Here is a 22654-nt window from a genome sequence, read left to right on the forward strand (position 1 = left end):
TATATATATACACACACACACTCACCCACCCACCCACCCACACACACACACACACACATTATGCCTCATTTTCCTGTTTTGTTTTTCCTCTGGCATCCTGATTCCATCCCAGACCTGCTTAGTGTTTCTGATCATTAGGATGAAGACCCACATGCATGATGCTTTCCTGGGTTTAAGACTTTTTGGCAGACTTGTTTTCTCAGAACAGTTGGCTTTTTGTTGGCCTACATGTTTAAATCATCAGAATTCTAGCAGATCTTGCCCCCCCACCCCCGGTTTGCTCTGCCTTACTTTAGTTTCTTGCACTGTGAGTGGCTTTTTTGGAGTTTTATCATGTCGAATCTTGACTCTCAATTCAGCAGATGTTCGTTGAGCATCTACTACAGGTGGCTGGCAGGGCAATGGGCTCAGGAGGCCTGAGGAGTAGAAAGATTAATGAGCCGGGTGGTCCCTGCCCTGAAGCCGCTCACTTAGTAGAGGAAACAGATGGGCAGACGGACTCTAATTAAATGTGATTAGTGCTTGATTTTGTTCAGATAAGGAAAGACATTTGGCAGGAGCCACAAATGCTCGAGTCTTCCATCAGCCACTTGCTTCTGTGCTCCAGTCACAAAGGCTGTCCACCTCCCCAGCGCAGTCTGGAGACATGTGTTCTTTATCAGTAGCTACAGTTCTGATGTGAATCTTCCTGCATGGTTCCCTGATGGTAAAGTGCTTCCGGTCCTTTTGTCACCCCTCCACCCAAATCCTCCCTCAGGCAGAAAGTCTGGATGGAAAGTCTACATCTACAAGTTTGATCTCTACCTGTCTCCCCACAGACTTGCACCTGCTCCTGCCCCGGGTTTTCCATGTCATCCGCCCGGAGGCCTGAGAGTTCCTTTGACACCTGCCTCTCTCTCACCTCTATTCTGATTATTCACCAAGTCCTGTCAGTTCTCCTTCCTCCTACTTCTTTTCTCATTGCCATCTCCCAAGTCCAAGCCATCATCTCCGACTGTAGGTCATGACCCAAGTTACTGGGTTCTGAAAATGATGTAGAGGATCTTTGCCAGCATTAAAAAAAAAGAAAAGTAGAATGAAAAACATTCAAGTAGAGTGCATAGAGTGAGGCTGAGTTTTATTTTGTGAAACTTGTATATAATAATAGTTTTACAGAAAAAGGTTAACATTTGCTGAGGGCTTTACATATATTGACTTATTGATCCCCCACAATAGCCTAGGCAATAGCATCATCATTGTTATCCCTGCTTTACAGATGAGGAAACTGAGGCTCAGGGCAGTGGAGAGACTGGCCCAAGGTCACGGAGAATGCCAGTGTTCCAGCCCTCCCACCAGCCCAGGCTTGTAGCCTGCCTCTCATAGACTGTGAGTGTGTGTGTGTGTGTGTACTGGGTTGCAAAGTAAAGTGTCTTTCTTATTAAGTTGTGGTAAAGAAAAGTCGGCGAGTTTATTTTTGACAGACATCTGTATCTTCGCTCCTGTCCCCTCCAGGTCTCCAAGCAGCAGCCACAATAACCTTTGACAGTGCAGATGGTGCGTCTCTGCAGCAGTGTCCCGTACTCCTGGGAGAGTGTCAGCCCGTGTGGTGCCAGGCCTGTGGAGCCTGGTCCCTGTAGGCCACTTGAGCCTCACAGCTCAGCCCACCTCACGGGCTTTGAGATCCCTTGAGGCCTCTGAATGTGCTCCCTTTACCTCAGACTTGTGAGGCCCTTCATGACCTGCTCCCAGGGTACCCTGGACTGCAGTTCACAACGTGTACTATATCCATAAAGTAATAGCTTCTTGTTCAATGGATGCCTGTCTGGGCCAGGGGTGCATAGGCTGGCTTACACCCCAGCCTGAGGGCAGTGTCTGGCATGTCAGGCAATGAATGCTCACTGGGCATCCCGTTAGCTGTTGTCACCTGACTCAAGAGGTCTGTCCGCCTGTGTGCATCAAAACCCAGTAAGACATGAATAGGAGTTTGCAGCAAAGAAAGTAAGGGTTTTAGTTTTAGGAAGTGGCTGATGCCCAGAGTCAGAGGTTAGCTAAAGCTCAAAGACATGGCTCTTAGGTGGCTTTCCGGGGATGGGTTCTATAGGAAAACAAAAAATGAATCATGGTGACTAAGGGAGTTAGAGTCATGATCTGTCCTGATTGGTGGCGTTATGGTAGGACGTCATGGGTCATTGCTTCGGGTCGTGATGTCAGTTACGGCATCGCTTCGTCTGGTTTCCATGCTCTTCTGGGCCTGGAGCTGAAACACAACTGAAGTCTAGATGTTCTCTCCAGTTTAACCGAAACTCTGTCTCTGTAGTCAGCAGACCTGAGGCTTTGCTCCTAAGATTATTCGGTGTGGGTCCGAACCTCATTGTCTCGAGGGCTTAGTGATTGAGTGAGTGGACGTGCACGGGAAAAGGAGGCAGGTGAGTCTGAGTGCTGGATGAGGCCAGTTTGAATGAAGGAAAGAAAAGAGAAAAGGTCATACTGAGAAATGAAGTTTCCTTGCAGTTACACTCTGGATGGTGAAGAGCAGAAAGGTTCCAATCTCATTTTTGGGTGAATTGATTATATCAAAATATTCCTTACTCTTCTTTCTATCTGACCTTTCTAGAAAACAGTTCTTTAATTAGCCATGTTTATTTATATAGTGGGTCACAATCTTTTGAGTGAGTGAGGAGTGTGTGTGTGTCGGGGGGTGGTATCTTTTAACCCACTGGATTCCCAATGTCCTGTTCTAACTAGATGAAGAGCCACTGGCCTACATCTATTGGGCAGGCCCTCAGCTCCCTGTGGGAGGGGTCGTTGCAGTCTAGTGGGAGTCCTATATGCCAGATCAAGAGATAAAGGCCTTGCCTACACCACTTCTTTGCAATTTAGCCCTGAGACTGCTTCCTGGACCATAAACTAGGGGTGATGGTAGTGTCCCCACCTACCTGTGGGCTGATGGAGACAATCTGAGGAGATAAACTGTGAGTGAAAGTTATATGCCATAGCAGTGTTCCCTGTTCAGGAACGTCGTGGTTTTGCCTTTTCTTTCTTATTTTAGGTCTTGTGCATGACACTGGTCCCCATAGGCCTAGTGGTATCAGGCCAAACCAGGGTCAAGGGCAGTTCTCTCATCTGTCGAGTGAGTGTAGCTGTGGTGCAAAGCCATTTGAATTCGTTCTCTAAATTCACAAATTGGTGATTCTTAACCTTGATATTTGACTTTGGGGAGCTTCCTGGCCTACATTAGTGCAATGGCAACTCTCTATTGCACTTTGGCCCTGAAATCATAACTATACTGTTTTTTGGGCATATGCCATATGCCAGACATGTGCTCAGAGTGTCTGTGATACATTACCTCTCCTCCCACCAATTTTGTGAAGTAGGTGGTGGACTCCACATTTTGCAGAAGAGGAAACTGAGGCCCAGTGAAACTTGCCAACATCTTCCAGTTTGGCATTCTTTGTAGGACACCTTTATCATTTTAGTTACAACAGCCTTACTAATGGTTTCTATTTTTGTTTTTTGACTTAGAAAATAATGACTGTAAGCTCCTTGAGAGTAAGTTTTAATAGTTGGCTTTTTGCCTATTTTTTATGGTCTGTGTTCTTGATTAGTGTAATCCAACTTTTCCTGGGTGAGATCCTTACTTAGGAGGACCAGGCCAAGACTTCCCGTTCCCATGCTGGACTCTGTTGGGGTGTCTGGAAGTGTTTCCCGCTCTACCTGTTCCTGCCCCCAGTGGTGGAGTACATGCTGATTGGATGGACTGCATGCCTTAGAAATAGGAGCTGATTTCTTCTCTCTACTTCTGTTTTTTTTTTAAATTGAATTTATTGGGGTGACATTGGTTAATAAAATTGTATAGATGTCAGGTGTACAGTTCTATAATACATCATCTGTATATTGTATTGTTTGTTTATCACCCCAAGTCAAATCTCCTTCTGCCTCCTTTTTTTTTTTATTTCTAAATGTTCCTGTTTGTCTTCTCTGGGCTGCTTGGTTTTCCCTCTTTACTGCTGCAGTTTATTGCTCTTTGCCGGCTCCTTTATTTTTATTTTCCAGACTTGCCTGAAATGCATCTTGATTTTGGCATCTTTAGATGTTGAAAGCCCGGCACTTTGTTAATGATGACTTCCCCCATTTTGCAGAATTCCATTTGGTTGCAAGTCTGTTTTGCCAAGATCCTGCTTCTTTCCCTTCCATCATTAAATGTTATTATTTTTCTGTGCCTCCTCTTTTGTAGAAATTTATATTTCATTATATGGATTGTAATAATGGACCTTCAAGACGTTATAGTTTGATTTCCAATCATATGTTCATGGAGCAGGGGGCAACTTTATGTGTCCTTGCTCTTTCTAAAAGGCAAGACTGTATCATTTTGGTGCTTTACACCCTTCTTGGCTCTTGTAAGATTGGTTTTGAATACCTCATCACAGTGTGGGAGACCACTGGTGCCCCTCTCCCTGCTGTCTCCTCACCTCACTGTACCTGCCATGAGTCCCTGTGCCCCTCTACACTTAGACCAGCATTTCTCAAACTTTTCATTTCAAGACTCTTTTAAAAATTCTTAAAAATTAGTAAAAGGTCCCTAAGAACTTTCAATGATGTGGATTACACCTAGCAATACTTACTGTATTAGAAATTGAGATGGAAAAGATTTTAAAATGTTTATTGAATTAGTTTAGATAGAGCAATAATAAACCCATTACATGATAACATTTTTAATAAAAAAATCACTGTTTTCAAAACAAAAACATCTAATGAGCAGAGTGACACTGTTTTACATTTTTCCACATCTCTTTCGTGTCTGCTGTAATGGAAGACAGCTGGGTTCTCCTCAATGCTTTTGCACTCATTCTGTTGCAGTGTGTTGTGTTGGTGGAACTATATGAAGAAAATGTAGCCTTAACACAGATATGTGGTTGGAAAAGGGGATTATTTTGATAACCTTTTGCAAAAGTTAATTGGGGATAGTCTTTGAAACGGCATCAGAGCCTGACAAGTGGTTGTTTCTTAAAGGTTTGTTGTAGAATAGAATCTGAACTCATGTCAGTGAACTTTTCATACTCTGTTCCATTAAAATCTACTGGCCTATCTTGCATTTTGAAAGGCTTGTTTATGCATTTTGAAGCATCAAGCATTAGTCATTTGGAAAACACCACATTTATTAATGTCACTGCCACGCTCATCTGAAGTCTTTAAGTATTGGGATGCTCTGAAGCTCACAGTGGCTGATACAAGTTTTTCAAAGTTTTATTTTTTGCTTGAAAGCTCAGATTTTTTTCGTTAGCAACAAATACCGTCAGTTTTCCTTAAAATAACAAGCTCGCATTATTAATTTTAGAGAAAGCGACTACAAATACCCAGATCTGAATAACCATGGTTTTTCTGCCCATCATCTTTCAAGTAAAAGTCGTGTTCCATGAAAGAGTGGCTGACTCAGCTCACAGCCCAGTCACTCCAGTGCTTTTTCTTCCCAGCAACCATCACTTGGCTGTGGCAGGAGTGCTTTATGAGGGCTTCCCATTCTTTCACATGGGACATTGAAAAGATGTGTACTCAGGGGGCTGATATTTAATAACATTAATAATTTTTATGTCTTCATCAAGGACATTCTTGAGTGAAGCTGACTTTTTTTTTAAACTGTGAGTGTGTGGCAGTGGAGAGTACAGTGACTACTGATGCAATCAGATGCCTCGATTCTTGCTCAAGGCACCAGCAGTTTGACCCACCTTCACCTCTGTACCGTCAATGCGAATCTCAACACAGTTGGAGATAGTTTTGACCCCCAGAGAGGGTCTTGGACCCTACTTTGAAAACGGCTGGATAAGACCAAACTGCCTTTAGCCATCTGCCTGGAACACTCCACTACCTCGCCGTCCTTGTGTGTGAGTGTCCGTGTATGCATGTGCATGTATACGTATTTATGCATCTGTGTGTATGTGCAAGTACATCGTGTGTTTGTGTCCGTGACTTCAGTTAACACTAGTTGTGGACCCACATACGTCTCTTCCAGTAGACTGGAGACTGTGAGGCGGGTTTCATATTTATCTTGGTGTCAGTAGCACCAAGTGGCATGACCGTTAAATGTTAACTTGTGAAATGTTGGCTGTCTTCATCTTCATTATGTCATTATTGCAAGGGCTTAATAAATGTTTTTTTGAGCAAATGAAGAGTTTAGGCCAGTGTTTTTCCTTGGTTTCCTTAGAACATTGGTTCTCTGCGAGGCCAGTAAGCATTAAGCATGAAAGGGCATCGGTGGTTAACTAGATCTGGGAATGTTCAAACAGCTTTTTAATTGAAGTACTTCCCAGATCCTTTATTGTATAGTGTGCACTGTGAATCTTTATGGGGGATGGGAGGCTATAGAATGTAGTATTTCCCAAGTTGACTAACATGCGGACCTTCTCTCCTTGGCATATCTCACAGGTTCCTTGGAATTTTCTTTGGGAAATAATCATGTTGCCTGGCTTTTCCATTCTTATAGATGAGGAAATTGATTACCTGTGTTTATTTGTGCATTAATTTATGGCTCAGTCATTTAATGAGTACCTCTTAAGGTTAGACTCTGGTAGATTTAGGCATACAGTGGTGAGCAAAACCACCACCACCACAACAAAAAACCCTAATGGTGAGCAAAAATAGAGAAAAACTCAAAAAAAAATTAATACATTTTTGTATGGAGTAGATGGTTAAGTGGGAGATTCAAGTATTCATCAACCTGAAATTACAAGTGTTATGTCAGTGGTATGTAGGAAGGCACACCATGCTAATCATTTGCTTTCTGTTTTTTTCCACATTTTCAAATCTCTGCCTCATTTTAAGGTCTTCTCAATACTTTGCCACTACTGGCACCCCTGTGATCCAAATGACTAATGAAGGTTAGTAAAGATGTGGGCTCTCTGCCCAGCCATGTCATCCGAGAGAATCTCATGTTGGAGATAGGACCTTCTGAAATGCGAGCCAACCTCCTCTTAGTGCCTGGCACATAGTGGGTGCTTTGTAGATGTTGCTTGACTGAACAAAGAATAAATAAACATAATAAATAAACATGCCCAGAAAAATCTGAGACCAAGGGACAAATCCCATACCGTGGTCTCATCACCCCAGTGTCCAAATTCACGCTCCACAGGGTGAGCCGAATAAAACCGTATAACATGCTTTTCATCTGCGCTGCTCTGACCTGGCTGATTTCAGAGGGAACCAGTAATCCTTCTCTTCTCCTCCATGTAAAACAAAACCCAAATTCCACCTGCTTTCTATTTTTGATCCAGCACTGCCCATGCGCTGGGGGAGAATGTTAATACGCTCTTTACATGAATATGTTTAATCATAGGACATGCTGTGGATACGGTAAATTGGCCTTTGGTTTTCTGACTAACTTGATAGATGATAGCAGGAGGGTTTTGCAACAGAATTGCCTTGGAGTCAGGACTTAGGTAAGAAGATTAAGCCCGTGTTTAATCTGATGTTTCATTCTGTGAAGTCACCTACAGAGAGACATCAAACATTTACATAAACCAGTGCTTTTGATTCTTGGCCTGTGGCCTGCACCACTCACTTTGGGCTGGATGAGCTCTGGGGATGCATAAAAACCTCCCATTGCTCCCTCCTCCCACCACCATGTATAGATAGATGGACAGGAAAACCTTTCCCAGCTCCGATTATCCTCTTGTTTCAAAGCCTGAAACTCCTTCAGCCACATCATGTTCCTGTCAGAGCCTGAAGACTAACAGGCTTGAGAAAGGCCAAGGGTTGAGCGGAGTCACTCAGAGAATGGCATGTATCTGGGTTGCTGAATTTTTAGGTGTTGCTCTGAGATTGAATTAAGTAAATTCTCAGGGAGTTTTGGTCCTCTTGATTTCTAATTTTAGTGATTGAGTTACAGCCGTAGAAATATCATGAGTTGCTAATTAAAAAAATAATTTTCTTTGTATAAGTAATTCTCACTGATTGTAGACATTTGGAAAAATATCAAAAGCCATAATGCTGAAAATTACCCATAATTCTAGTATTCAGAGATAATCACTTACAAAACATTTTGTTATATTTGCATGCATTTTTATATGCATAATTAAGATCATTGTGTATAAATTTTGATTTCTACTTTCCCCATTTAACATATGAATATTTTCTCTTGCATTGAGAGCAATACAGTGTAGGAGCTTGTATTAATTTCCTGTGGCTGCTGTAATAAATTTCCACAAACTGGGTGGCTTAAAACAACAGAAGTCTATTCTCTCACAGTTCTGAAAGGCCAAAGTCTGAATCAAGGTAGAGGCAGGACTGTGCTCCTTCTGGAGGCTCTAAGGGACAATCCATTCCTTGCCCCTCTCAGCTTCTGGTGACTGCTGGCATTCCTTGGCGTGTGGCCCCATCTCTCTAATATCTGCCTCTGTTTTCACATGCCTTTCTTGTGTGTATGCCTGTGTGTGTGTGAAATCTTCCTCTGCCTGTATTATGAAGACACTGTGGTGGCATCTAGGGCCCACCCAGAAAATCAAGGATATCTCTTCATCTTAAGATTCTTATCTTAATCACATCTCCCCAGATCGTGTAACATTTTCAGGTTCCAGAATTAGGGTCTGATATCTTTGTGGCTATTATTCAGCCTAGTGTAGGGTTTAAGAACTTGGACTTTAGAACCAGACGAGGTGGGCTCAAATCTCAGTGCTTTTAGTAGCAGAATGGCCTTGGGAGAGCATCATAACTCTTGGCGCCTCCATTTTCTGATCCGTAAAGTGGGAATAATAACAATACCTACCTCTTTGAGTTGATATAGGGATTGAGGGTTAATAGCATATAAAGCACCTAAGAAACTTAGCATAGTGCCTGACCCATGTAAGGATTAGTTGTTACTATTTATAGTTGTTATTTTAATGAAAAATTCTTTGTAAAATGTTATTTACATAGCTGCATAAAACCGTATGAATCTACCATAATTTATCTAATCATCCCCTTTTCTTGGCTATTAAATTTATTTCCAGGTTTTGTTTTTTTTAAAATCTCACATAGAACACTACCATGGATACCTTTGAGTGCTCAGTTTTGTCCCCATTTCAGGTTGTTTCCTAGTGAAGTTCTGAAGATGGATTTACAATGTCAGAGGGGTGTACAATTTTAAGCTGCTAGTTAGGGTTTGCCGAGTTGTTTTCCAGAAAGATTGTGCCTATTTTACTCCTACCAGTAGTTGAGTGGTAGAGTGTCCCTTTTACTGTGGCTATATCTATATCGAGTGTTATCATTTTAAACATTCTCAGGTATTTTGGTATGGTCTGCCTTTTAAGGCTAAAATATAACAGCAAAGGAACTCAACACAGTGGTTCCTTTAGCAAGGACTTTAGTTCGTGCCAGGCAAGACAACTTCTAATGAGAAATTAAATCCTTGCTTTGTCAAGTCTCCAAGCGTTGTTTCCGTTCTGTTAGGAAGCCTGGAAACTTCCTGAATGTTCTTGAGGGTACAGGGAGTGGTGTTGGGGGAGAGGATATGTTAGTAGCCCATACTAGGGCAGTGCTAGGTACACAAGGATTTTAATTAAAAAGTTTTGTGTCTGTTTTCAGATTTGGACATTGAAAGCTCTGAGCATTTTATGGGATGAGGGAGGCATACTTGTACAGAAAACAGATCATTTTAACTACTTTACAACTGAAGTCTTGTGACGGACAGGAATAGGGGTGGGGAGGGGACAGGTGCACTGCCTGCCAGATAAGGCGAGAGGCCAGCTCTGGGCAGGGCTGAGGGCACAGTCTGCACCTGCTTTTTGCACCCCTGTCATCTGTTAGCCTCCTCTCCTTTCTTGCCCATTGCAGTGTGGTCTTGCCCAGCCCTGGCCTCTGGGCTATAGAGTAAGAGCAGGCTCCTAGCTGAGTGAAAGATGGGGTATTTTTTCGTCAGTGTGAATTGGTATGAATGTACACCAGGTAAAACTAGTCACACACAAGTTTCAACAATATCCAAACCAGCTGTAGTGGACTAAATGGTAGCCCCAAAGATGTATCCAAATAGCGTTGCCTTATTTGGAAAAAGGGTCTTTGTAGATATAATTAAGATAAAGATTTTGAGGTGAGATCTGCTTGGATTTCCAGATGGGCCTCAGTGCCATCACAAGTGTTCTCATAAGAGAGAGGAAGATCACACACACTCTTTCTCACACTCTCACACTGCTGGGAAGTGGAGGAGTGATGTGGCCACCAGCCCAGAAATATCAACAGCCACCAGAAGCTGGAAAAGGCAAGGAAAAGGCTCTCCCCAGAGCCTCTGAAGGGAGTGTGGCCCTGCTGACACCTTGATTTTGGGCTTCTGGCCCCAGAACTGTGAGAGAATACATTTATATTGTTTTATACCACCCAGTTTGTGGTAATTTATTACGGCAGCTGCAGGGACCACATATACCAGTCTGTGCTCCATTTAATAAGACAGTTCCACTGATCATGTACTTGGCTATGTAGCAATGTCATGTGCTATAAAAGCTTCAAAGGCTCTCAGTTTCTGTACTTACCTTGGCATGAACCAGTGTCAGAGTTGGTTGATGGCACCAGTTTGTAGACCACCCTTTGAGTACCACTGATCTCTCTTGTTTTATGAATGAGGAAACTGAGGCCCAGAGAGGAAGTGGTAGAGCTGAGATTGGAGCACAGGTGCCTCCACTGTTGGGAATGAATAGTCAGGATGTGGCACCAGCCTCCTGGGGCCAGGTCTAGGGTGTGCAGACAGGAGAGTTGCCCTTCAGCCTGTTCTGCACACACAGCTGGTGTACCCTGCTGAGTCAAAGTTGATGCTTCAGTGATCCCCTGGAGCACTGACCTGCTTAAAAGGCCCAGAAACCAAGGGAAACTTGAAAAGCCTTTGCTGCAGCCAGTGAGCCAACAGCAGCAGGCAAAGGAGCCTGTCAAGGGTAAAGGTCACTGCTTGCTGTCCACTTAATTTTCATCTGACTGCTTCAGTCCTTGTAGTTTGGGTGTTATTTTCCATCTGTAGCCCAATTTTAACTTTCTGCATTTTCTGAATGGTAATTATCTCTTAGAAAATATGGGATTAGACTACAGTCATCTTGACTTTATTCAAGAGTTGCTTGAATAAAGTCCACCCAACTGCACTTGGTATTCAGAACCCCCTGAAGAACCTCCTCCTTTCCAGCCCTGCCTCCCACCCCTCCCTTTCGCACACCTTAATCTCTGAACTTGACCCACATCATTGCTTCAGTAGAGGAAGGGACCAGAAGAGGTTAGATTCTTGAAGCCCGATAGGTCGGTTCGTAGTTGACCAATCAAGTATCAGTGGAAACATATGGCAGGGAGATAAGTCTTTGAAGATCTCAGGAAGGAAATGTTCACATTTACTGAAATAAAGGCAACACCAACAGTTAGTACCAGACACTAGCAAATGGCCTACCATTGAGCTCAGTTGAACCACCAGCTGGCTGTAGCCAGGTAAGACAAGAAGAAAAACCAACCGGCTGAGCCCAGCACTAATTGCTGACCCACTAAACCATGAGCAAATAAAACATCATTGTTTAAGTGAAAAAAACACAAGGTACCACAATAAACCAAGGCTTTGAGTTACTACGTTCTCATTTCAGTAACGATAGGCATTGTGTAGTTGCACAATTATCCCTTGCTTGCTCTGGGCACCTTTCAGTCTCTCACATTTGTATTCAGTGAAATTCTTACTTGTTTTGTTATGGACAATGCCCATATTACAAGCTCCTTTTCTCCAGCATCTGGACTTTCATCTTAATATCAAACACCACTGGGATTTTATGAATTATTTATTGAGTCCATTCTCTGGGTTTCACACCTCTCTCTCTCCTTTTCCTCTCAGATATTATGGGACAGTAGTTCAGAGGCCCAGGTCACTTTCTCTCATCTTTTATTTTTTCCAAGGTTAGTTTCAGCAGCCTTTCTTCATCCTATACTTTTGTTTCTTTTTCTAGTCTCAACCCTGGATCTCTTATTTTTAAATCAGTGATTTTTGGTTGCAGGGGCCAGACATGCCCTCATGCCGGCTCAAGTTAGTAGAGGGTTTGTTGTAGGAATCTCTGGAATTGCAGGGAGCAAAGCTTGACCTGCCTGCTGGGAACTGGAGCAGGAAGGCCCCTCTAACTCGGCGGCACTGTCCCGCTCACGTCGTGTGTGTGTGTGGGTGGGTGGTTTTTCTCTGGATCAGGGCTCACCACTGCCTGCCTAAGTTTGCAAGTCTTTATTCTCAAATGAGGGAAGGAGGGAGGGGACAGTGTGGCTGATGGTGGTGGTAAGTGTCCATCCCCAAGTCAGTCAGTTGGGGGAGAGGAGCCCTGTGACTGCCCTCTCAGCATGGATTTGGGGGATGTCCCAAAAAAGGGGTTTGTGGTGAGATATCCCCCAAACTTACACCTCTTCTGTGTTATTCTCAACAGGAATAATTCAGGTCACCTCTACTAGAAATCGGTTTGCTGGAACAATTGAAACAGCAGTTCTTGAAGTGGAAGAAAAGGTAAGTAGAAGTAAATTCATATATACTAACCTCTTATAAGGAAAGCCCTTGCGTGGGGAGGGATTGCTATCCCTGTCATTCCTTAGAAACTCCTAGTTGTGTGTGTAACACTTCACCCCTCCTCTCTGCCCGGCACGTTCCTCTTCATCACTCAGGGCCTTCATCAAATACTACCTCCCTGGAGATGAAGCCTTTTCGGTTCCCTCCTACTGGCAGTGATTTCTCCTGCTTTTGAAATCCCATAATACTGTCTCCTTCCTACCGACGTGTTGTATGGGCTTCATGTTTTCATTTGTGCCCCTCCTCTTGGCTGCTCTTCTCCTGTGGCTGTGTTGAGTGTGGGGGCTCCTCCTCTGTGACCACCCCATCCTGGCATTTCCACATTTGATTATAGCTGCCCGTTTGTGTGTTTTCCCAGTAAAGCTCCTCAAGGGCAGACCTGAATTAAGCCTGGGACATAGTAGCTGCTCCATAAATGTTTATTGAGTAAACAGTGAATCAGCCTCTCTACTACACTGTCAGCTCCTGTGTGGGCTCCCTTTGTACCTCCATCTCTCCACTCAGTCTCATGTTGGTTCTGTTTTTTGAGCATTCATCAGAAATTGCTAATCTTCTTTAGTTGTCCTTTGTGTTTTGAGTGTTGCTGAAATGAAGCTAATAGCAAGGCTTTTGTATCTGATTTTTCTTTTTCATGGGCAATTTGGGGCCATGTTAAGAGCAATAATCCAGAAGCTGGAAGGGAAGGGAGGTGACAGGCAGGTCAGGAAACCAGTGACCGAGGGAGTATGGTTCCCAGCCTGCCTCCACCGCCCTGTGGCTGGTGCTGAATGGGGTTACACGAGGCTGGGGTTTGGTCGTGCTGTGGTTGTGGCCTCTCCTGTCTGCTGGCATCCATCTGTTCTTCTAAGCTGCTTCAATTAATGGACAATTGCATTTTAACCCACCTCTTTGCCCTAAACCTTTTTGCTTAAATGAATGAGTCAGCAGTTTCCTAGTTTCAGACTGTTTACTGTACTTATAAAATATCCCAAAGACATTCCTTACTAATTCTACCAACTTTCTTGTTCACCGCCTTCTTAGAGGACTTGTCCCAGCCTTTCCTACCTAACAGTAGCCAGCAGTCGTCTCTTATAGCTGTGGATCCTTCCCTTTCACAGGGTGCTTCTGTACACATCACCAGGTCTTCTCCTGCCAGCCCGAGCCAACAGGCAGGGGCGAATGCTCACTTCTCGCTTTCAGGCAGGAAGCAGACTCAGCAGCTTGATATCTTGCATGAGGTCATGTTGTTAATGTGAGTGGTGTTGGGTTTGTCTCTTCCCTGCACCATCTTGGTCCTTCCCCTCGGAAGCCATTGCTGCCATCACAAAACCTGGGGACTCTGCCTATTACCTGTCTCTTACTCACCCCCAGTGTTCCTTTGGGATAGGGGAGCCTTGATCTTTTGTTGGAAGATGCAGGCTGACCCTGGTGTCTCCCCCGCCTCCATCCAGGCTGCTTTCTTGACAAAGTAGATGTCTTCTTCCCAAGACCTTCCAGTCAGTCTTGTAAGTTTTGTTTTTGTTAGGGCTTATTTAAATACAGGAAATTTAATTAATTTACATTAATGCTGCCCTGCCTTACTCCATGAGTAAACTGCAAGACACTGACGGGTTTGATCTGCTTAATCTGGCTGTATCTAATGATGTTCTTTCCCTCCCTTCTTCTTTCAATACTGTAAATTGTTCCATCAATCAAGGTGGCAGTACCGTGCTCTGTTGCCATGTGGGATTGTTTAGTTGAGTGCGATTTTTAAAAAATGGCTCAGCTTTTAATTAGAAAGCAGATTGTCGAATGACATTTTGGTTTGTCCTCTGATGGGGGAATTGGAAAATAGACTCATCATGATAGGAAACCAGGTTCTAGTACAGAAGGAGGCGTATTACCCCAAGAGCAGCATGGGATTTCATTGAGTCATTGTTTTCCTAAAATAGGCCGTCTTCTGTGGTCTTTTTGTCGAGAGAGACCTTCCTCTACATCTGAGCAACCTTAGATTAACATTTTCCTATGGGAGACTCTAACTTGGAACCCCCAAACAGGGTGGTACTTGAAGTGGTGTACCCATCGGGGCGCAAGACTAGATACCAAGAGCCTTCTACTTGATACTTGAAAACGTCACTATCAAGAAGTCAGCAGACCTGTTATGATGCTTGTAATTGAAGAGAATAGGCTACATTATTTACTTCCCACTGTGGTGTGATGCAAATGCCATTTTACTGTGAAAAGTTACTGTTTTTTTAGCCCCAAAGCTGGTGTCTGCATTACTTCTGAGGGTCATCATAGAGGCAGCCTGCATGTGTCCTGACCAGGTTTGGCCCCATAAGCTCCTCATGTGTACCCCACCTTAGCTGGCGCAGGAGGTGGATGTTGGAGCACCCTGAGAGGAGGTCAGGAAGGGTCACCATTAGGAATGGCTCCAAGCATCCACCACTGCACATGTCCCCTCTGTACTTTGTAGCACTTTTATACCTTTTATAGCAGTTAGCAAACATATATATCTCATGGGCACCTCTAGCTTAATGAGTCCAAATATTAACCCTCCTACTATAGCCCCTTTCCAGACCTGCCTTCCCCTAGCTTATTAAGGTGCACAGTTGTTAACTTGCGTTTTCAATCCAGAAACTGGGGAGTCACTCACTGTTCTCTTCTTCCAAATTACCACGTTCTAGCCGTGCTTCTTGAATTCATCTGCTGCCCTCCACATCTACCTCCCAAGTGCAAGGACACTGTCGTTTGCTCGGTTACTACAAAGGCTTCTCAACTGGCTGCCCCGCTTCCACTTTCCCTCCATTCTGTTCATCACATTGGACCTGGCGAGATCTATAAAAATACATGTATCATTTCACTTCCTTTGTTAAGCCTGTTAGTGGCCACCTCCTGCACTTGGATGAGTCCCATACTCCCAGCATAGTGCACCTCCAGAGAGACTGCACCGTCTGGGCCTCAGACCTGGCTCGAGATCCCACAGCATTGTTGGCATCACGTCGAAGTGGCCTGTAAGACCATTCTCCCTTTCACTGTTGCTTCCTTGGCAGATGGCAATGGCTTTGATTTTCCAAATGCAGTAGAATAACTGTCTGGTTCACAAAGGTATACTTAGAATGGATATTACGTCCTGGGAAATGGTACAAGGAATGATTTCTTCCTCCACACCCCAGAACCTCAGCTCTTACAACACAGAGGTGGGCTGCTGTTTCATTTGGAACATGAATAAGTAAACAACCGGTATGTAATCAACTAAAATTATAATACCCTTGCTGCTTTCCAATTTGCTACTTTTATATTTTGATATAAAAATGTGTGCAACATTTTACCTTAGGAAATCATGAATAAAACTTGGTTCCAAGCTAGTAGAAGAAAAGACTGACTTTCAACAGGGGGGGAAAAGAAACACACAACATTGGTGCACAGCTTTCCTTTTTAGACACATATCTGTTATCCTGAAGCCTGCTTGCTTTCCTTACCTTAGCCTTGAGCTATACTTTTGCGTGTTTGTTTAAGGAACCATGTACACACACATCTGAAACAGAAATTCTTAGTTGAGCGATACTCTCCAGTCTCCGCAGGCCTTTCATTCAAGGTAATTAATGGGAATACTGAAATTTCAGCTTTATTTTTGGTGCACCATGGCCTCAAACTAAGACAACTTTTCTATGACTTTGAATTTGAAATTTCATATGGTACCGATTGGGCGGGTCACTCTGATGACTTACAAGCAAAGACTGTAGTGGGAACACCAGGCAAGGTGATCTTAATTCAGCATGACACGCCCTGTGGTGGCATTGGTTATCGGGTATCGGAGCACAGGGGTGAGCCCTCACTTTGGGGACTGGAAAGTCACAAAATGCTTTAGACAGTGTGTGATCTTTTAGATGCGTCTTGAGAGGAGTTTGCCAGGTGGAAGGAGTGACTGGGAGAAAGAGTTAGAAACAGGCATTTCAGACAGCTGCATGGACAGAGGCCGGGAGGCCACTAGGAAGAGCATGGCGTGCCCAGATTGCTGCTCGGAGGGCTGCTGTGGCCAGGCCACTGAACGCCTGGGTGGGGTGGGGGCTGCAAGGCGGGCAGGGGCCAGATGGTGCAGTGGAATGCCCCTGTGGAATTTTACACTGGGTAGTCATTGGATCAGATTTGTCTTTGATTGCAGGGTTTCTGTAGGCTCGGTCTCTACATCTAAAACTTCTGAATGGCAGGAGAATGGTGATCCCATTCAGACACACAAGTCCTTTTATCAATTTCTATAGGCATGGGGCTCAAAATGCCACAGACTTCCACGTTTGAGGCATGACTGCAGGCTACCTAAGGGTAATCATAAAGATATTATTAAAAGCTCCTGCAATATGATTGGTGTTAAATGACTGCCCTGCTGGAGTTTACAGATGACTCTGTTTCATATTTCACCGGGAGTTCAACTACCTTGCCGTGCTCAGTGGTGCGTTTCAGGCTCCTGTGGAGCATGGACTTACACAGGCTGCTGGGTTCCTGTAGACCTTGGAAACGGTACTCCAATGCCATCTTGAATTTGTGACAGTTTTTTATCACTAGGGATCTAGATTTTCAATTATCAATAACTGTTAGCTTGGCTTTCTAATTGTTAGTTTAGTATGAGTTGGTTGGTGGTTAGTCTGGAAGTGTGAAGTGATGCATATTTACAGCAGGGATGTGTTTTCGCTTAAGAATTTCCAACAACTAAACTTTAAAACGTATACGAGGTTTAAATGAGTCATCCATACCCTTTTGCTAGAGAAGATGTATACGTCTCCCTCATCCACTCCTACAGCGATTCTTCACGATTGTTGCCACATTCTGTTTTGCTGCTAAGGGGAAGCGTGTGGGATGGGCAGGTTGTAGCATCGTTGGCCCTGCTTCCGAGGGCAGTGACTTTAGAAGGATTTAGGAATGTCTGTACTAGTTAGGGCTTGAGAAAGTGGTAAGGCAAGGTGGGGATGCACAGGTTAGGAGGCCATTACAGAATCCTCATAAGTAAAGATGAGCGCCTGACCTAGTAGTGGTGGGGATGGGGCATGGGGGAGATGTTTGGGAGATGTTTAGGATAAGGGACTGGTAGGACTTGGGGAACAGTTTTGATACAGGGAATAGAAGAGAGAGGAGGCATCCAGAAAACTCTCAAACTTTAGTAAGAGGCACAGGCTTGTCTCATTCAGCAAATTCTGAACCACTAGTAGGGGAGGTAGGCCAAAGAGGATCAACTTTTTAAAAAGGTAGAATGGAAGCAGGGCTGTTTTAAAGGCATAAGAGTAGGCAAAAGGGCAATCAATTGTGACTAAAGGATCACGGGAGATTTCTCAGTGGCGAGAGTACATAAAGCCAGCCAAGATGAAAAGACTTGATCACAGGCACACGTTAACTTGCCCTGCCACTACATGCCAGAGGGACAGAAGTCCAATGGCTGGACATGATGATGTGGGGGACAGGGCTGGGCTTGGCACACAGGGCCTGGAAGGCCAGGCCACGTCTGCACTGTGTGTGAGGGCATTGGGGGCCACTGAAGGCTTTTTAGTTAGAGCACTAAGACCAGAGCTTGGTTTAAGTGAAGTTCTGTCTGAATATTGAGGAATCAGGAGGTTGGAGGCAGGAAGAGATGTGGGTGAGAGACATTGAGGACCTCAGTGAGGGCGGGGAGGACATGCAGGCTTGGGGCTAGAGGTGTGGAGGTGTGTGTCTGTGTAGCATTTATTTCATTTGGAGATGGTGTGGGATGTGGAATCTGGAGTCAGTGCAGAGGGAGAATACAGCCCCCAGTAAGCTATATTACAGAAGTGTGGTGGGGGTGAGGGTCGGGTGGGACGTGGGGAAGGCGGAGTTGAAGGTGACATGGAGACCTCTCCTCACTTAGGTGACTGGTCTTCGGGGACCTAGCTCATTGCTGACCCTGGGCACTCCATGAGCCTGCAGAATGGGCCACTGGCAAAATCAGTCAACCTTTTTTTGAGTGGTCGAAAGCCTTCTTGTTCTGTGCCTTTTGCCCACACCACCTGTACAACGGTTCCGTTTGGTAAACCAGCTTAAGATTCAGCAAAAAAAGGTGGCATTTAAAATTAAAACTCACATATTTATCACTTAGTGACGGACTCAAGTTCAGCAGCCAAGTTCATTGTCTGATGGGGTCATTCTCCTTCCCCTCCCTGAAAACTCACCCTGTGGGGACTCTTGAGAACATATACAAGCTGATGTGCAAGTATTTGATAGCAGCTCAGTTTGCTGCCTGCTTTTTACAGAATGTTTTAATTTTGGCAGCAATCAAGGCCTATAGTGAAGCACAAATGATAGGCTTTGAGACATTGACCAGGAGGCTGTAGAGTCCTTTTCAGATGGATCTCCTGGCCTCCTCTGCTTTTCTCACTCACTGGACATTAGTAGCAGCATGCCCCAGTTGGCCACGGTTCCCCGAAAACCTTTCAGGCTTGCTTCTGCCTCAGGGCCTCTGCCCTCCCCATTCCCTGCTGGGCCCTCTTCCCTAGTCTGCTCCAGGCTGGCTCCTGCTTTTCCTTTAGGCCTCTGCTCTCTAATCACAGATACGGTCCCTTGTAACACTTCTCTGTATTACAGCACAACCCCTCCTCTCTGTCACCTTGTGCTGCTTTGTGTTTCTTCTTTTTTCTTTTAAATCTTCCCCCGAGGATATTTTTTCCATTGATTTTCAGAGAGAGTGGAAGGGGGAGAGAGAGAGAGAGAGAAACATTGATGTGAGTGAGACGCATCGATTGGTTGGCCTCCCGCTCCTGCCCCAACTGGGCGGGGGATCGAACTTGCAACACAGGTGCATGCCTGTGACTGGGAATCGAACCAGTGACCCTTCAGTGCTCAGGCTGATGCTCTAACCACTGAGATCACCGGCCAGGGCTGCTCTGTGTTTCTTCACAGCACTTCACTCCTTGACATGTTACATACTTACTCATCTCTGTCTCCCTCTGCTAGAACATGTGTTCCTCAGAGCAGGACCTTTGCATGGTTCATTATTCCACCCCCACGGCCAGGACAGCGCCTGGCGCAGTGCGGTTGTCCTGTATTTGGTGAATCAGGCACCAGTCAGATGGAGTGGCTGGGGTCAATCAGTCTGCATGTTCACATCAGTTTGTCTGTGCCTGGCATGTGGCCACAGGTGCCTAGTAAGTTACTGAATGAATGAATTGTGGAGTGAATGCCTGTGTGATTAGCCAGTCCCCAGCACTGTTGAATAAATGAATGGATGAGCGAGTGTGCGCGCCTCTCTCTGAGACTGACCCGCTCGGTGAATGAGCCCCCAGCTTCCCTGTTTGAGAAGGCCCAGATGTATGCTCTCGGGTGCATGAGGTTGCTTGTGTCTGATAATTCAGTCAGGGCCTCACTCTCTCAGTGTGTCTGCCATCAGCCAGGCTCTGTAATTAACTTGCTGCAATTTAGCTTAGAGATGAATTTTTCATGTTGAAGATGCCATCAACAGCCACCGCTTGTGATATCTTGGTTGTTAATGAAGATCCTGCCAAACGGAACACGAGGATGGTGTTCCGTGTCTAGGAGAGAAGGGGCCGTTAGCTCACGCCTGGCCACAAGCGTGAGGCCAGGCCGATGGGTGCTGGGAGAGCTGCGGCTCTCTGCTCCCAGGTGCTCCACCGCGTGCAGCTAGAGCCCTGTGTGAGTGTGTGTGCCTTCCTCCAGAGCCATGTTTCCCCCAAAGACTTGGGGGAAATAACATTTGAAGAATATTAAAACAAATGTGGATGTTAGTTAGAGGAGAATTCGACATAGCTTAGTGGCTAAGAGCAGGGCTCTGGAACCCGACCGTCTGGGTTTGAATCTGTCCCACCATTTACTTGCTTTGTGGTCCTGGGCAAGTTGCATAACTTCTCAGAGCCTGGTTTCTTGCCCCTGAGCTGGGAGCCTGTGATGTAGAGCCTGCGGCATGGGGACGTTGTCTGCATTCAGTGAGAGCCGCAGCAGCTTTTATCACAGTGCCAATCACATCGAAAGAAAACAAGGGCTAATGTTTTATACCCTCGCTTGACATTTTAAGATAAAAGAGAAAGCAAGTGAAATTTTATTCCTGCAGCAAATATGCCTCTGACGTCGCCTCCAGGGATGAATGTTCACTCACTTCTGCTGTATTTGAGATGGAAAAGTTAGCAGAGCACCACCTTAAGAAAACCAGTGCATACAGTTGGCTAGTGCACATGTTTTCACAAAATTGCCACCCAACCCTGTCTTAGTTTTGAGCTGTCACGGAGTTGAGCTATTATTAACAACGTGATAAATTACCGATGCTTACTTTCAGTACCTGCTGTTTTGAAATACCTGACTAAATCGCAGGCAAAGTTGAAGGAACCTACAGATTTGGATAAAGAATTGCCATCTAAGGAATGACAGTACTTAGAGCTCGTAACTTTCCTGAGCAGCTTTCACACACATTCTTTCCATTTCATTCTTGTAATAGCCTGTTACTCATCAAGGTAGAGAAGATGGTCAGAGTGGAAAGAAACTTCAGTAACTCCTGGGTCATCTGATTCCTGAATCCCTTTTGCAGCATCTCGTTAGTGTCTTGGTTTCTCCTAGAGATAGAGAGCTCCCTACCCCCGAAAAACAGTCCAGTCTGACTCCCTGTAACGTCTGCCCCCAGTCCAGGTTTTATTTCCTGGCACACAACTAATCCTAGTACTTCTCCAACGTGTAACTTATGTTCTTTTTGGTATGCAGACCTCAAGACCTAGTGTTTCCACAACTTTTCCTGGGAACATGATTTAACCATTTAGCAGCCCTTAATGGGGACAGGTTTTCTTAATCCAGTGTTTATCAACTGCAGGTCACAGCCCGTTAACTGATAGTGAAATCTCTTTTAGTGGATTGCAACTGACAATTTTCTCCTAATGAAATAAAATAGAAAGGATTATCAGAGTGTGGTGCATAGTAAGCTTGCATATCACCTTGTAAAATGTTGGTTTCAGTTTGTGTAATGTGTGCTGTTAACAATATTTGTGCGTTCTAACCATTTTAAAGGCCATTGTTTTGGACCCTTTTACAGGAATTTCATGTTTCGTCATTTCTGTTTAGTTATCATCTTTGTCTTTTCCATAGTGGAATTTGCTTCAGGTCAGCTAGTTGAAATAAAGTTGCTGTGCTGGTGGTTGGATCACTATTAATTTAACTCTAACACTCCTCTGTAAAGAAGGGCAGTGGGTTGTTGGGGTTAAATAACAAGACCCATCAAAGGCCCTGCTTCTGTCCGTTTCCCCACTGTGCTGTAGTGAGAGGAGTTGGTGGTAGAGCTTTGTGTAATTGCAGGGCAGGTCCTGGAAAGCCAATATCTCCTCTAGGCTGGAAGAGCCTCCTTTGCCTGGGTTCTTAGAAGAAGCATGGTTTGGGGACCAGCCTGCACTCATATAGGCGTCTTTGTTGTCTGAGACAAGCAGGAGAGGTGTCATCTTGTCACATCTTGGCCTGAGAAATATGACAGTAACTGGAACTGAAAAGGGAGGGGCACGGTTCAGTGGAAAGAGCAGAATTGAGAGTCCGGCAGGGTTTTCAGGTCCTGAAGTCTGTGTGTGTGCTGGGGATGGGGAAGGTGGCTGTGGGGGGTGGGGGAGGGGATTCCTCAGATGGGCCACTTCAGCTCTTGGGACAACAGCAGTGCTTCAGATGCCAGGTCCTGTGCCAAGCACTTTTCTTCTGTAATCTCATGCAATCCTCACATTGTCTTTCTCTCGCTTTGCCATACTGGACCGACAAGACCCCTGCACTGGTTAAATCCAACTCCCCCACCCCACCTCTGCACCTGCACCTGCACCTGCCTCACCTCCCTGTAAGATCTGTGACCTCTGACCACAGGTGGGCCCTGTGCTGCTGGGGTTACACAGTACTCCTCTAATGAATTTGTTCTCCCCTCCCGGATAGCTCTTGTATAGTTTTGCTTTCTCCACATTTCCAACCTCTCATCCCTTGCCCTACCTCCTTAGCTGATGACACTCTTTCCATTTCACTGAGATCCTCTGAGAACTTGCACAAACTCCTGTCTCCACGTTGGGCCCCTGTCCAGGGCCAGCCCCAGCTGTTGCTTCTCTGTCCAACAATTCCTTTTCCTTCCTTCTCCTAGTCCATTTTCCCCTCTGATACACACATTCTGTAACCACCTAAACAAACACTTGTCCTCATGTTCTAATCGGACCCTATTTTTATAATACAGTC

At 44.9% G+C, this 22654-nt stretch overlaps 1 long non-coding RNA gene across 1 annotated transcript in view; it reads left to right on the plus strand.

Annotated features, from left to right (window-relative positions):
* The window catches only part of LOC107532444 (uncharacterized), a 219773-nt gene that overhangs the window by 25330 nt on the left and 171789 nt on the right, over positions 1-22654 (plus strand). Inside the window, exons 2-3 of the long non-coding RNA XR_015715279.1 lie at positions 12366-12442; positions 15148-15703. This is a non-coding gene — a long non-coding RNA (uncharacterized LOC107532444). The remainder of the gene's footprint in view (positions 1-12365; positions 12443-15147; positions 15704-22654) is intronic.

This window comes from Miniopterus natalensis, chromosome 11, assembly GCF_054644295.1.
Source record: "Miniopterus natalensis isolate mMinNat1 chromosome 11, mMinNat1.hap1, whole genome shotgun sequence".
Classification (NCBI taxonomy): domain Eukaryota; kingdom Metazoa; phylum Chordata; class Mammalia; order Chiroptera; family Miniopteridae; genus Miniopterus; species Miniopterus natalensis.